This window comes from Aulonocara sp. 'chitande type north' Nkhata Bay, linkage group LG23 (assembly GCF_057382095.1).
Source record: "Aulonocara sp. 'chitande type north' Nkhata Bay isolate Kocher_YH1m ecotype deep benthic linkage group LG23, A_spYH_male_GT1.1, whole genome shotgun sequence".
NCBI lineage: Eukaryota > Metazoa > Chordata > Actinopteri > Cichliformes > Cichlidae > Aulonocara > Aulonocara sp. 'chitande type north' Nkhata Bay.
Genome location: NC_141365.1, coordinates 18408070 through 18421743, shown reverse-complemented (window position 1 = coordinate 18421743; position 13674 = coordinate 18408070). Strand labels below are relative to the sequence as shown.

The following is a 13674-nucleotide window of genomic DNA, read 5'->3' as shown; positions in this document are numbered from 1 at the left end:
TGGACACTGAAAAGAATCTTTATTTTTCATGCAAGTTCTCTGTAATTACATGTCACATGTGTTGTATGTGTTGTTTTTGACGGTACAAAAAAAGGTACAGTTTGCGTCATAACCTTCTCTGTAGGTACACAAGGACTTTTTCAGAGGTAAGAAAATTGCCTGTTATTTTTCAGTTGTAGTATTTTATTTATAATAAAGTAATACTTATACTTATGAGTGCTGAAGTCTGTTTGAATGCAAGAACACAATAGCTATGATCAAAGAAAGTATGATGTTTCTAAGTTCATGCAATAATTAAAAAGTTTGACCAAAAAAAAAAAGGGTGCAAGTATGCACTTATGTCAACAACATATGTTGTATGTATTAGCAATATACTTATCTGGGACTGAGCTTTTGACCAGATGTTAAATGTACACTCATTAGTTACGCCAGCAAACCAAAGTTAATGTGGTCACTGGTTACGATGTATATTGGCGAGGCACAAACAAATGGATGGACAAAGGTGACCATGGAACCTTCTTGTCACAGGGAGATAATTAATACCTCTCAGTTTAGTCCATTAGCAGAAAAAACAAAACAAAAAAGTACAGCACAAACAAAACGGCAAGAAGAAAAATATGGCTTGTTTTCTGTCTATTTAAGACTCTTGCTGCTTGGCTTTTGCAAATTCAGTGTAAATTCTAATTAGTAAAAAGAAAACATTGGTTGTCCAAAAAAACCCACCAAAACTACAAAAACCAAGTGGAATAGTACTTCTGTGTTGTATTTACAATGTAGTTTTTTTTAGTTTCCTTACACTTACAGATGATAGAATTAGTACGGCCTTTTGCGCACAGAAACAAAATGATCCCACAAAAACTAGCAGGATCAAAACTACTGGGATTGCTGATGCCAATAGTCAGTTGTGTACCCTCTTTCCTGGCTAACAACCTGCAGTCAATTGCTGTAGTTTTCAACAAGTCTCGCACGTGTCTCCTGAGCAATCTCAGCTCATTCTAGTTTGGTGAATCACTCAAACCCTTCTGGATTTGATGGTCTTCTGACATATGCTTTGGGTTGTTGCGGTGTTGGAAGCCAAAGGGAATTCCAAGACCCAGTTTTGCTGCTGACTGCTTGAGGTTTTCTGTCACATATCCTTCATATAGCCTTCTTTTGTCATGATTGCTTCCACTTTGAACATCACAACAACTATAATACTCTCAACATCCTGTTTCATTGTGGGCTAGTACGATTTTTCCTTTTCTCTCCAAACATAATCAGCACCTTTAATAGCAGAAACGCTCTAGTTTCATCTCATCTGAAGGACACGCTTCCAGGTTGTCCTTACCATACTTCTGTCTGGCCTCAAGGTATCTTTTCTGTAGAGGTGTCTTTTTTTTTTCCTTGGTCTGCAACCTTGCAATCCATTCCTGTGCATGGTTTAACCCTTTAAAACCGGTCAGAGTGGGCACGCTCCGTTTTGCTTAACTATTTTTAAATCCCTGTAGAACCGGAACCACGTACGCTAGCACAATAATTTTTTTTGCAAAACCGAAGGAGCTTGTCCTAAGTCACGGTTTACTTAAACATGGCTTTGCAAAAACTGCATAAAAAGCACTTGCAGCAACAAAAACAATGTTCCAGAAAAACGCTTTGCCGATCTGATCATCTGTTCGTAACATTTGCTACGTTGGAATAGACGTCAGCGCGAACTATCACGTGTCCACCACCACCAAGCCGGAAATGACGCCATTTCCGCGGAAAATGTAGGTTTTTTTTTTTTTTTTTTTTTTTTTTTTTTTTTACCTTCGGGGCCTTATAAGCCTATACTGGTGTTTTTAAAAGTGATGTTTGACTTCATGCTTTTCTGAATAGTTTCTGGGATGCTTAGAACTCAAATTTACTGACGAAAAAAGTTTATTTTGATGCACATGCTGGTTTTTTTGCAAATTTGCATTATAATATTTAATTTTGTTTTTTCAGCAGTACATAAAAAACCTCTTAAATTTCTCTAACTAGAAATATATGTTATAAAACCAAAACAATTTTTTATAGTTTATTGCTCTTTTGAAGAGATTTAGAGTAGACAAATTGAGAATCGGTAAAATTGGAGTAGAGTTAATATGAGTGAGACTAATGGATAAGGACTAAGAAAATAAACAGTGGCTAGTTTCTTTAAGCTGAAGATGCAGATCAGCTAGAACTTTGTGAAACAGAAGTAGACTAGGACCTCAAAGAGGACGTTTCACACAAACTTTCCCTGTCATTATCCTTTCTTCACTTAATCGGCAACCAACAATGCTACAAACAACTTTTGTAAGTAGTACAAAGTACTTTTGTACGACTACTTGATACGTGTGGTTTTGGATTTGAGAGAAAGGGAGATCAGTAATATCGCTGATCACTTGTCTGCCAGGACTTGTCACTTACCTCTGGAGTCCCAAAAGCTTTGCTCCAGATGTGCACTTCATGGGCTCATTGTCATGCTGAAAAACTAAGCAATCCTCAGTTGGGCAACTTTCCAGAGTATTTTCCATAGTTAAAAAAAATCTAATTTTAAAGATTTATTTAGTAGTTTAAATTCATCACTAAGACCAAAACATCTATTGCCATTGATTATCAGTCTAGTTCTTCTGTAATTTCACTTACCACACCATGTTCTCCCTGTTTTTGACTTACAGCTTCTTGACAGCTACCTTTCCACTATGACCAGATCTGATGTGGTTTCAGTGAACCATAGATTCATCAACTTAAGGGCCAAATGCAGATCTCTCAAGTCGTGTGTCAGGTTTTCGCTAGACTTTTTCCTTTTTGTTAAGGATGTTATTTTAAGATGATGTTTAGTTTTTAGGCCTGATGCTTCTTTTGTCCTCCATTTGTCTAGTGTCCTCCTAGGACACACTGCATATCATGGTGTGATATGCCACATTTTTGACTAACAGCTCTTTGGTTTGTGCAAAAAATTGTACATTATTCTTGTCAATTTTTTTAAAAAAAATATTCAGATAAGGTAATTTTTGTGGCATAGTCTGCCAGCACCTGATGACTGAGAACCTGCACAGAAATCTACTACAGTATAAATAGTTTACTATACTCCTGTTTCAGGTGTATAGTATTCCTTAGCTCCTTGTTTTCTCTGTTTAATGTAGTCTTTCATAGATTATTATTCACCTCAACAACAGGAAAAGTAAAACATTGTAGAAATCACATGCACACATTATCCATGCAAAGAAAGCAAATGCTCAAAATACAATTCATTGCATGAAGCATATCTATCCATGTACTGTATCGATCACATTATTCACATAATATGAGATTCTGTGAAGTTATGCAGCATCTTTATTAACAATGTTGACCTTTAATCTGAGCAGACTTGCTTGCATATTGCAAATTTGTTCATATTACAGTTTATGAGCATACAAATGTGACTCATTTATAGCAGAGAAAGCTTAAAAAAGTGTGAAAAGCTCAAGCAGTAGTGCTCCTTGAGCTATCATGGTTTGTATTTGTATACCTCAGCCCCAACATTTACATATTAAAGCCTCCTGTAAGCCAGAGGGCAGAAGGGTGAACTGCCAGTGGAAAATCTCTGTGCTGGCTCCAAATTCCTGTCAAGAGTCATTAACCTGCAATTCCACAGCAATTTACAGGGATGCTTATCAGGAAAATCCTACTCTTCTTGCAGTGTTCATGTTTTTAGTCACCTGGCAAATTTAGCAATGTTTCTGTATCATCCATTTAATAAGGTACATTGGTTTTTCTTTCTTTTAAAATAGTTCCATCCCGTCCTTTTTGGATGTCTAATCTTAACTGTAAAACCTAATGCCTTCTCACAGTTTTAAACTGTGAGCAGAACTGAAACATTTCTTTGAATATAACTAAAATAAATAAAGTTAAGGTACAAGATTAGTAAACATAACAAATGCAGAAGAAAAGCCATGTCTACTTAGCCCAGTGAGAACCAAAAACCTGAAGCCTACATTAATCTAAAACATCTATTTTATTGCTGTAGGGGACACTCTACGTTCACTTGTTATACTTTAGCTATAAGCACATAGACTTTGCAAATTTAATTTGCTGGGTGCTCCAGTTATTTTATTCAATTAAATGTACCTGAGACAGTTACTTTTCACAACCACGTAGCTTTACATATCCTTGAAAGTGTCTGAGGGAAATCTTTGAAGCTTTAAATAGAAAAGAAGTTATGGAACATCCATTGAGTCTTCCTTTCTCTATTTTTACCTTTCATTTTATCAGAGATGTCTCACCTTGCTCCCTGTTGCAGTTTGAGTGGATCATCTGGGAGAGTGGTCAGTTCCTGTTTACTTTGACTCCTACGGAAGTTTCAGGGTCAACCATTAATATGCTTAAAAGTGGTTTAGCCCCAGGTAAAGAATATCGAAGTAAGATTCAACAAAAGTAGCAGAGATAAGTCAGAGCCAAGGACAAACAGATTGGTACAGATGCCAGAGAAGGAGAATATTAGATTATCTGTAAATGTGAATTCTCCATCCGACATTTGACGGTGGCTGAAAACAGATCCATATTTTGCTGGAGGGAAGTGCAACACACACACAAAAACTATTAAAAGGTCTTTAAAAAGATGGAAACTTCATTATTCCGGAGCTACTACTAGATCCAGCGAGGCACGCATTTACAAGTGCAGTCACACAAATGCTCACCAAGGCACACACACAAGTGGCAGTGGCAAGCCTAGGAACATGATGCTGACGAAGTAACGCGAAAGACACTCTGTATGTTTTTGATTGGAAAGAGAGACAAAGATTACTGTGGTGGTACCAGCTATCTGCCTCTAATTTTACTTTACCATAGATACCTTTGATCCCCTGGCATCTGACACAGTTAAATGATGGCATTATATCTTAATAATGTACACTACTGTGCAAAATCATTTCTATGTACAGGGTGCATCGAAAATAATCATTTTTTTGAAATAAAGCCTATATAAATTTTTAAATACATGGCTGAATATCAAGTTTTACATGCAAAACTCCACACGATAGTCAAACCTATCCCAATCACAACTGCTGCTATTGTTATGCTAGCTACCGAGAACCACATGAAATTCACAAATCCCCTTTTTCGTAACGGTACGTGTTTTGATTGTTACTGAATGTTACAGAGTCAAAGTACTACAAGGTGTATCAAAAATAATCATCTGATTTCAGACCTTCTTGTAATTTTTAAAGTGATCTTGAGAAATAGTTCTCCAGGATTCTCTTTTGTTCATTCTCTTTGGACATTGGCTGCTTTTCCATTCATTTTCAGTCAAGTCCTGATATCTGACTATTTTTTGATTTTTTTTTTAACTTGTTTGTTACACCACTTAACACTGTATGAATTATTCAAACACAGAAAAGGATGAACCAGATTTGTACTTATACAAAGGAGGCAACTTGGCAAAGAAAGTAAATCAAATTCTCTTTTTTGTTACTTGTAACCAGTCGCAAAAAAACAAAAAACATGGCAAATGCTAGAATTAGGGGTGCAACGATACACAAAATTCACGGTTCGGTTCGGTTCGATACTTTGGTGTCACGGTTCAATATTTTTTTGATACAAAAAAAATGTTCATGCCTTTTTAATTTGTCATTTATTAAATTTTCACGGCACATTTAGCACCAAATCTCTGTGCGTTCATCATTTGTTTGAAGCCAGCTCACCTCCTGCAACCACTTTTCCGAGAATACGTGCTTCTTTTGTGGTTCGGACTCCTTCTGACATTTCTTTGGAGGTGGAGGAACACCACAGTAGCTTAAAGGAGCTTCTTTGGCATCTTTAAGAGTTCTAAACAAATGTCTTTCCTCCTCCTGAAAATCTTAAGTTGCAACGCGTGTTTGCGTACATATCTTGTGTGTGTTATTTATTTTGACAGCGAATGCGCACCTGCGGACCACTTATGTGCAGCCCTGGTTATTTAGCTTGTCATATCGCAGCCACAGAAATTCTTTTGTCCATGAAACCATAAAGCTGCACTTTCTTTTTGCCTTACAGTCTGATTTGTCATAACTTTTCCGTTTTGTGGTAAGCTTTTCTTTGGCTGTCACTTTTTCACCCTGACCTGTCTTATTTGGCTCAGCAGAACTAAAATATATATCCTTGCTGCTGCTTTTACACACGCACTCACATTACGCTCAGCGATTCTCTGCGCGATCAACCTCTCATATGTTTAAGCTGCGGGAGATTTCACTTGTCATGTTGACAGTGGCTCACCGATGCCAATGACATAATTACCCAGCGACATTTCTGAAAGAATGCAAAAGCATTGACATATATTTTTCCTTCCTACGATAGGCCGACGGGCAGGGCAGAGATAGATTTTGGTAGCCCGACTGGAAAAATCGCTAGCCCCGGGACGTCGGGCTAGCGATTTTGCGAGCCCTGTATCTGATTGAGGAATCACTCATCTTTGAAATTCAATGGTATTTTTAAAGCAGCAATTTTACTCTGCACTGTTACTAAAGCTTTAATTATTAACTAGCATATTTGGCAGAATTAATGTAAAATATATAAACCAGTAAATAAATTACTGTGTGAGTTATATTGAATTAGTCCCAGCTCCATCACTGAAGTGTTGTACACTTGATTCAATAATTATATCGAGTTTAAAGTTAATGTCATTAGCTGTAGTTACAAATTAATATTAACTGTCCACGGATTTAGTTCCAAGGAGCTATACGTTACCTATAGCTAACTATTAACCACTGAGGGTTGAGCCATTCCTAAGTGCACCTACTGTAACTAGTAATATATTTGAACCTAGTTATTTATTAAAGCGAAGTCTTATTAATCTAGATTACATCAATAATGATTGGCTCAGCAGAAGATAAACTTAACATTTTATTTATTAATGAAAATTTCAAATAAAAACTGCTTCTGGCCTTTATGGATATTTTCTTTTGCAGACATGCTTGTCACTGTAGTGAGCCCAGGGAAATTGCAAAAAGCTAAGTTGCAGATTGATATTAGGTGAGGTGTCACTCATAAAAAGGAGCAACAGTTCATAATAGCTGAGCACCAAACTTCCATGCCTATCTATGCAACAGTTTCCCACACAGATTTCTAATATAAAAGTCAGCTTAAAGTGATAAACCTATCTGTTGCATCACCCCTTTTCACTTTTACACTCGCACAGCAAATTCTACTCGATTGCCATTTTACCTATTTGGTTACTCTCTCATTTGTATTTATTAATTTAGGTACTTTCTTTTCACTTCAAAAACTATTGCAAATATAAAGTTGGTCAATAATCATCCAAGTTTTCTTGCTTGGCTTAAAAAACTTCTTGCCATCTCATCACACATCTACTATTCAAATAGCTTAATTTTACCTCAGTTCTGTAGCTTCCTGCTTTTCCTATTAGGGCGTCCAGGTTGCTAATTACCCATTTGGCTTCCTGCCAAATTCATTTGTGATTCAAAATATTCAAGAGCTAACCGTTTGGGAAATCTAAACACCCCGATGTGCTTAGACCACCAACTTTAGAATGGATAGCTATAGTGACTAAGTTTTAGGGCTTTCGAACACATAAATGCTTCTCCAATGAATGATGTACCCACTTTCTCATGGTATCTTCATCACCATCATCAGCCCTTGACTGGGTTATACATTTTAAGCTCCTAAGGAATATGTAAAATATGATTTAACTTGTTAAAACATACAAAGTTAAGATTTGAAAAAAAAAAAAAAGAAAACTTTTGATTTTGCATTAAAAAGTTCTTAACACTTTTTATATGCCAGCAATTTTCTGCTTATAATGAGCCACACTAGAGAAGGAGTGGACTCTTTCAGGAGAGGTAGATGTTGCCTGACTCAGTTTGAGATTTTATGTAAATGTAAGTAGCGAAAGTGGGATTGTTCAAGGGTCTTTCTGTGGCATTGTTTGTAGTCCACAACTTAATTGTTTCAGTCATTTTGACAAAGCATCCAGAAATCAGCTCAAAGACTGAAGATGTGGTCACATGCTGCCACAAACAGAAAGGCAAAGCCTTAAACTGTCAAGGCTCTCTTCAAGGCTCCGTCTGTCGCAGTCTACATCACAAAAATTCACTGTTTTACTACAGTTTGACAGCACATTCCTGTGAGGAGCACAAATCCGAACACTTAAATATCATCCCACACACATACTGCTGGAGATACACATATCTCTGTATGTGTATCTCTTGATGAAAAGAAGTGGCAGGATTTTGGAGAGTGTAAACAGAAAGTGTAGTGTACTGTAGCGTGAGTATCTGTCCCCTCAAGGGATGTGTTGTACAGCTGGCTGCTTCCTCTGTTATCGGTTTGTGTCTGTGTGTGTGCGTGTGTGTCACTTGTGAGACAGTTGATGAATGTATGTCATGTCATTTCAAGGTAGAAGCTAAATGGCCTAAGTGGTGGTGTGTCCATCACTCTTCGGTTAGCACCTGCTGACAGTAAGAGACACTTTCACTTAGACACGTCACGCATTATGTGTGATCAAAGTCTGTGTGGAGCAGAGGTAATCAACACTGTAAAGTATATATGTGGCTGTCAGAATGTATGAGTGAAGAAAACTCATGGAAAAAGACAAAGAGGAAGTCCACTTTCTAACTTAGCTGGTGCCAGCAAAATAAGCTGTGAACATGGTACAGTCATATTATGAGGTTCATTTAGCTCAGGTGAATCAGTTGCCAGTAAAATGTTGCATGTCTGCTTAAATTAAAGTATTCCTACATTTATTTTGTCCTATTAGTGAAGAAGAGCATATAAACAAATAATTATTTAAAATCAGTAACAGGCCTACTAGCAACTTATTTATACTGTTCTGCTTTAAAACCTGTTAAGTGGCTTTAAAATGCCTTCTGGCCATCAAGAAATGAACAAAAACCACATTTACAAACAGAACTTGATTTCAAGCAGATTGAGTAACTTCTACTATCAATTTACTGGTATGCTAAAAAGCTTAACCCTAACGTGTACTGAACAAGGCACCAGTTTAGTGCAGAGCCAGTGAAAACCAGTCCAAGGATATGTTACTGAGTTCAGGTGCTTGTAAAGAAATGAAAAGAATGATGCAGCCTTTGTCATCAGAAATACTACTCGGCTGAAAACCTTTACCAGACATGGACTTGAATGTTTGAATAAATGTAATTTGTTCATTTTCTTTGTCCATCTGACTGTTTGTTAGCAGTCTGGTGTCCACAGTTAACAAGATATCATTTTCAAATTTTGAATCTGAATCCTTTATCATCCGCAACTGAAAATAGTTGTGGATGATTACTATATCTTTCTAATGTGACGTTGTTGTCCCTGGCTCTCTTTCTCTGTCTCTCCCTCCCGCTCTGTTCCTGTGCTACAGCGAGTGTAACTACCGCCCCTCCCCTCTCTTCCCAGCGCAAGCACAAGCCTCTGTCACGGGCTGCGATGGCAGACCGTGGAGTGACAGTGAAAGCAGGGCCCAAACGCGAGACTCTAAGTGAAGGACAGTGGATTTATTTACAGGAGGTGAAAAACACACAACTATATACAAAATCCCAGCACTGTGGTCCCGTGGTGATTCTCCCTGAATCCCACACAGTGCAGATGTCCGTGAGAAGTGAAAGGTGGCGACTCCAAAAAACTCCAATTCCCACACCGTGACTTTAGAGGCGTACTCCGCTCCCGATTCCTGGTAACACAAAAGGCAGAGGGTTAGCAGGGGATCTGTTTCCTCGGAGGTTACGTAAAAGCTCACGGCAGTACTGACGAGTTCTGACTCAAGGATCCAGCTCAGCTGCAGTCCTAAATGCCGTTCCTAGACGAGCGTAATCTGCTGCAGCTGGCAGAGGACGACGAGCGGCAGGTGCGGCCGTCTCTCGAGTAGACCACTTCCGGGTTCGCAGTCTCCTCAGCGAACCCACACCTCCGGAAGCTCACACAGAGACACATGGAGAGCAAACCAATACAACACGGAAAACATAAACATAAACATACACTGAAAATGCCTGAGCCCTGGGTCCCTAGACCCAGGCCATGACAGTACCCCCCCTCTAAGGGTCGGCTCCCGACGACCCAAAAACACAAACCAAAAACAACAGTACAACCAACCCAGGGCGGGCGGCGGGAGGTCCAGGACGGAGGGCCCCAAAACCACTCCGCTAAACAGCCACTACAAAGCAACAACAGAAAAACACAGTTCAACAGTCCAATCCCCCGGTCCAGTGGCAGCAAACACAGTTCCGGCGGCCGACCCGCAGGATGGCAAAACAAGCGGGACCCGCCGCGGGTTAGACAGTGGCGGCAAAACAGTTCAGGTGGCCTACCTCTAACCCCTTGATGGAAACGCAGCAGCTCCGGCGGGCGGCCACGGGTCCGGCAGCCGCGGCGGAACGGTTCCGGTGGCCTGCCACGGGTCCGGTGGCGGCGGCGCTGCTCCTCCGGCGGCCTGCCACGGGTCCGGTGGCGGCGGAACGGTTCTGGTGGCCTGCCACGGGTCCGGTGGCGGCGGCGCTGCTCCTCCGGCGGCCTGCCACGGGTCCGGTGGCGGCGGAACGGTTCTGGTGGCCTGCCACGGGTCCGATGGCAACGTCGCTGCTCCAGTGAGCAACAGCGAGGCGTGGCACATGGTCTATGACGCGCCGGTCGCTGACGTGGACGCACTGGACGTGGAGGCCGCGCTAGACGTGGAGGTCCCTCCGGTTCGCTGACCTCCGGCTGAGCGGGCCCCTCCTCGGCTGGCAGCGAGAGCCCCTCCTCGGCTGGCAGCGAGAGCCCCTCCTCGGCTGGCAGCGCCGGTTGTTCCTTCCGCTCGCCGAGCTCCTCTGCTGGTGGCTCGCTGAGCTCCTCCGGCTCGCTGAGCTCCTCCGGCTCGCTGAGCTCCACAGCTGGCGACGCGGGCTCCTCCGGCTCGCTGAGCTCCTGCTCGGGCATGCCGGGCTCCGGCTCCCGCTCGCTGGGCTCCGGCTCCCGCTCGCTGGGCTCCGGCTCCCGCTCGCTGGGCTCCGGCTCCCGCTCGCTGGGCCCCACAGCTGGCCGTGCGGGCACCTCCGGCTGCGCTCCAGTCACAGATGGATGATCCGGAGGCGAAGATGGTGATGCGGTGTACGCAGGCGGGGAAGGTGAAGGCAGAGCCGGTGAAGTAGATGGCTGAGGGGTGACTACATGCGGATGAGATGACGACGGCGCTACATCCACAGAAGGTGAAGCCGCCAGCGGCATGGAGACTGCTGAATGAGGCGACGCTAGTCGTACTGTAGGCCGGCTTGCAGCAGCGTCAGCGGCGTCACCATCCACCGAAAACAAAAAAGCAGATGGGGTGAGAAATGAAAAAGTGTCCTTATTACTCACCACAGCCGGTTCTTGAGATGTCCGGGAGGGCGGCTGCGGTGAGGAACGCCGGCGGCGCGAACGTCGTTTCCATGTAGACGTCGGGGCCGGCGTCTCAGGCTGTGAATCCACCAGCTGTCCGGGCCGGTGAGCAGCCTGAGGAGGAGAGTGGAGGTGGAGGGTGGAAAGCAGGAAGTCCAGGACAACTGAATTAAGGGAGTCCACCAACCAGGGGAATTCAAACAGCATCCCCTGCAGCCGCCTCTCCACGGCGCGACGTAACCCCTCCGTGGGCTTCTCCCACCACAACTCACACATGCGGTAAACCTTGTCCATAACCTCCCCCCTGAGCCTCTCCTCAGAGACCGCTGGGTCCAGACGTGGCGCTGTAAACCGAGCTGAAGGTGGCCGCTGATCAGCTAACCGAACTGAAGGTGGCTGCTGATCAGCTGACTGAACAAACATAGCCCCAGAATAAAGAGTTCCAGACGAAACAGTCTTGATTCCTGGATTTGAAAGAACGTCAGGCGCACAGTCTTCTGAACCTATGGGAGAATAATCGTTCTTAAAACGAAAACTTCTATTTTCCCAAACCGGAGAAACACGAGCTGTAGTGTTCATGAAGCTGGCGGAATGTGACGAGGGCGGATTTTGATGTGGCTGCTCCTGCAGTGATGTGGGAGCGCTGGGTGTGTCGGGTGGCACGAGAATAATCCCTAGCATTTTATAGAATGCCTGAGCGGGCGTAAGCTGATTGCTGTCAGGCTCATAGTAATCCTCCCGGGACCGGCTAGGGCGTTCTCTGCGAGACCGAGGCGTCCGCGGAGAGGAAGCAGACGAGTGGGCCGAAGGGTAGGCTGCCAGCGAGGAACGGCAGCACGGAGGCCCTCCAAGCACTAGTCGGGTCCCGTCAAAACGGGAGCTGCGCTTCCGCGGTGAGTCCGCTGGGTCCATAGTGGCTGGATCCTTCTGTCACGGGCTGCGATGGCAGACCGTGGAGTGACAGTGAAAGCAGGGCCCAAACGCGAGACTCTAAGTGAAGGACAGTGGATTTATTTACAGGAGGTGAAAAACACACAACTATATACAAAATCCCAGCACTGTGGTCCCGTGGTGATTCTCCCTGAATCCCACACAGTGCAGATGTCCGTGAGAAGTGAAAGGTGGCGACTCCAAAAAACTCCAATTCCCACACCGTGACTTTAGAGGCGTACTCCGCTCCCGATTCCTGGTAACACAAAAGGCAGAGGGTTAGCAGGGGATCTGTTTCCTCGGAGGTTACGTAAAAGCTCACGGCAGTACTGACGAGTTCTGACTCAAGGATCCAGCTCAGCTGCAGTCCTAAATGCCGTTCCTAGACGAGCGTAATCTGCTGCAGCTGGCAGAGGACGACGAGCGGCAGGTGCGGCCGTCTCTCGAGTAGACCACTTCCGGGTTCGCAGTCTCCTCAGCGAACCCACACCTCCGGAAGCTCACACAGAGACACATGGAGAGCAAACCAATACAACACGGAAAACATAAACATAAACATACACTGAAAATGCCTGAGCCCTGGGTCCCTAGACCCAGGCCATGACAGCCTCGCGTGCGGAGTGAAGCGAAAAAAAAGTGCAAGAGAGAGAGTGAGAGAAGGGGGGGAAAAGAAAACCTCACGGCTCGCAATAAGGAGCCAGCTCGCGTCGTTCACGTTAAAGATCCGGCTCTAAGAGCCATTTTGTTCGCGACCGACACATCACTACTAAGCATTTGACCTTGACCTTCATTGGTAGCACCCAAGGTCAAAGTTGACCTTGAAATTTAAAAAAAAAAAAAAACAAAATATGACAACCAACTGTATTTCAACTTGGGCTTGTCCAAATAGTGCTTCCGCTATGAGGGCTTTGGTGGATTCTTCTAAGCCTTTTACACAAGAATGTAATGCTTGGAAGCTAATTTTAGCCATGATCTCAGTCTCTGCTTTTCATTCCATTTTACCCTTCTTATGACCTAAATCTAGCAAGCTTAGTTCCCTGGAGTTCATGTTTTGGGAATTGATTGCAATACCAACAGCTTGGTTGTTTTTAAACTACAGTGATAGCATATGGTCTGCTAGCTAAGTAACCCTCGTGTTATCCAACTCCATCCAAAGGCTGCCTTGTATCTCCCAAAGTGACAAAGATGTGCAGTCTATGAGGTTTTGATTTGTCTAGAAGGTTCTTTTGATGTAAGAATATGACTAAACCAATTGTGAAATCTTTTGGTCACAGAATTTGTTTATTTATTTATTTTAACTGCAGGCAGGTGTGCAATTTTATAATGCAATGACAATCTGGTTCAGTCATATCAACACTGTTAATCACAATACAAGACCACGTCCAGATTTAGTTAAGTTGATGATCTAGTGAAGATTTAGCTGATGTCTGATTTAAA

At 43.0% G+C, this 13674-nt stretch overlaps 1 pseudogene; it reads right to left on the bottom strand.

The window, feature by feature from the left end:
- Positions 1 to 9748: 9748 nt before the first annotated feature.
- Positions 9749 to 12523, bottom strand: LOC147301516 (uncharacterized; annotated as a pseudogene).
- Between the last annotated feature and the right edge of the window lie 1151 nt (positions 12524 to 13674).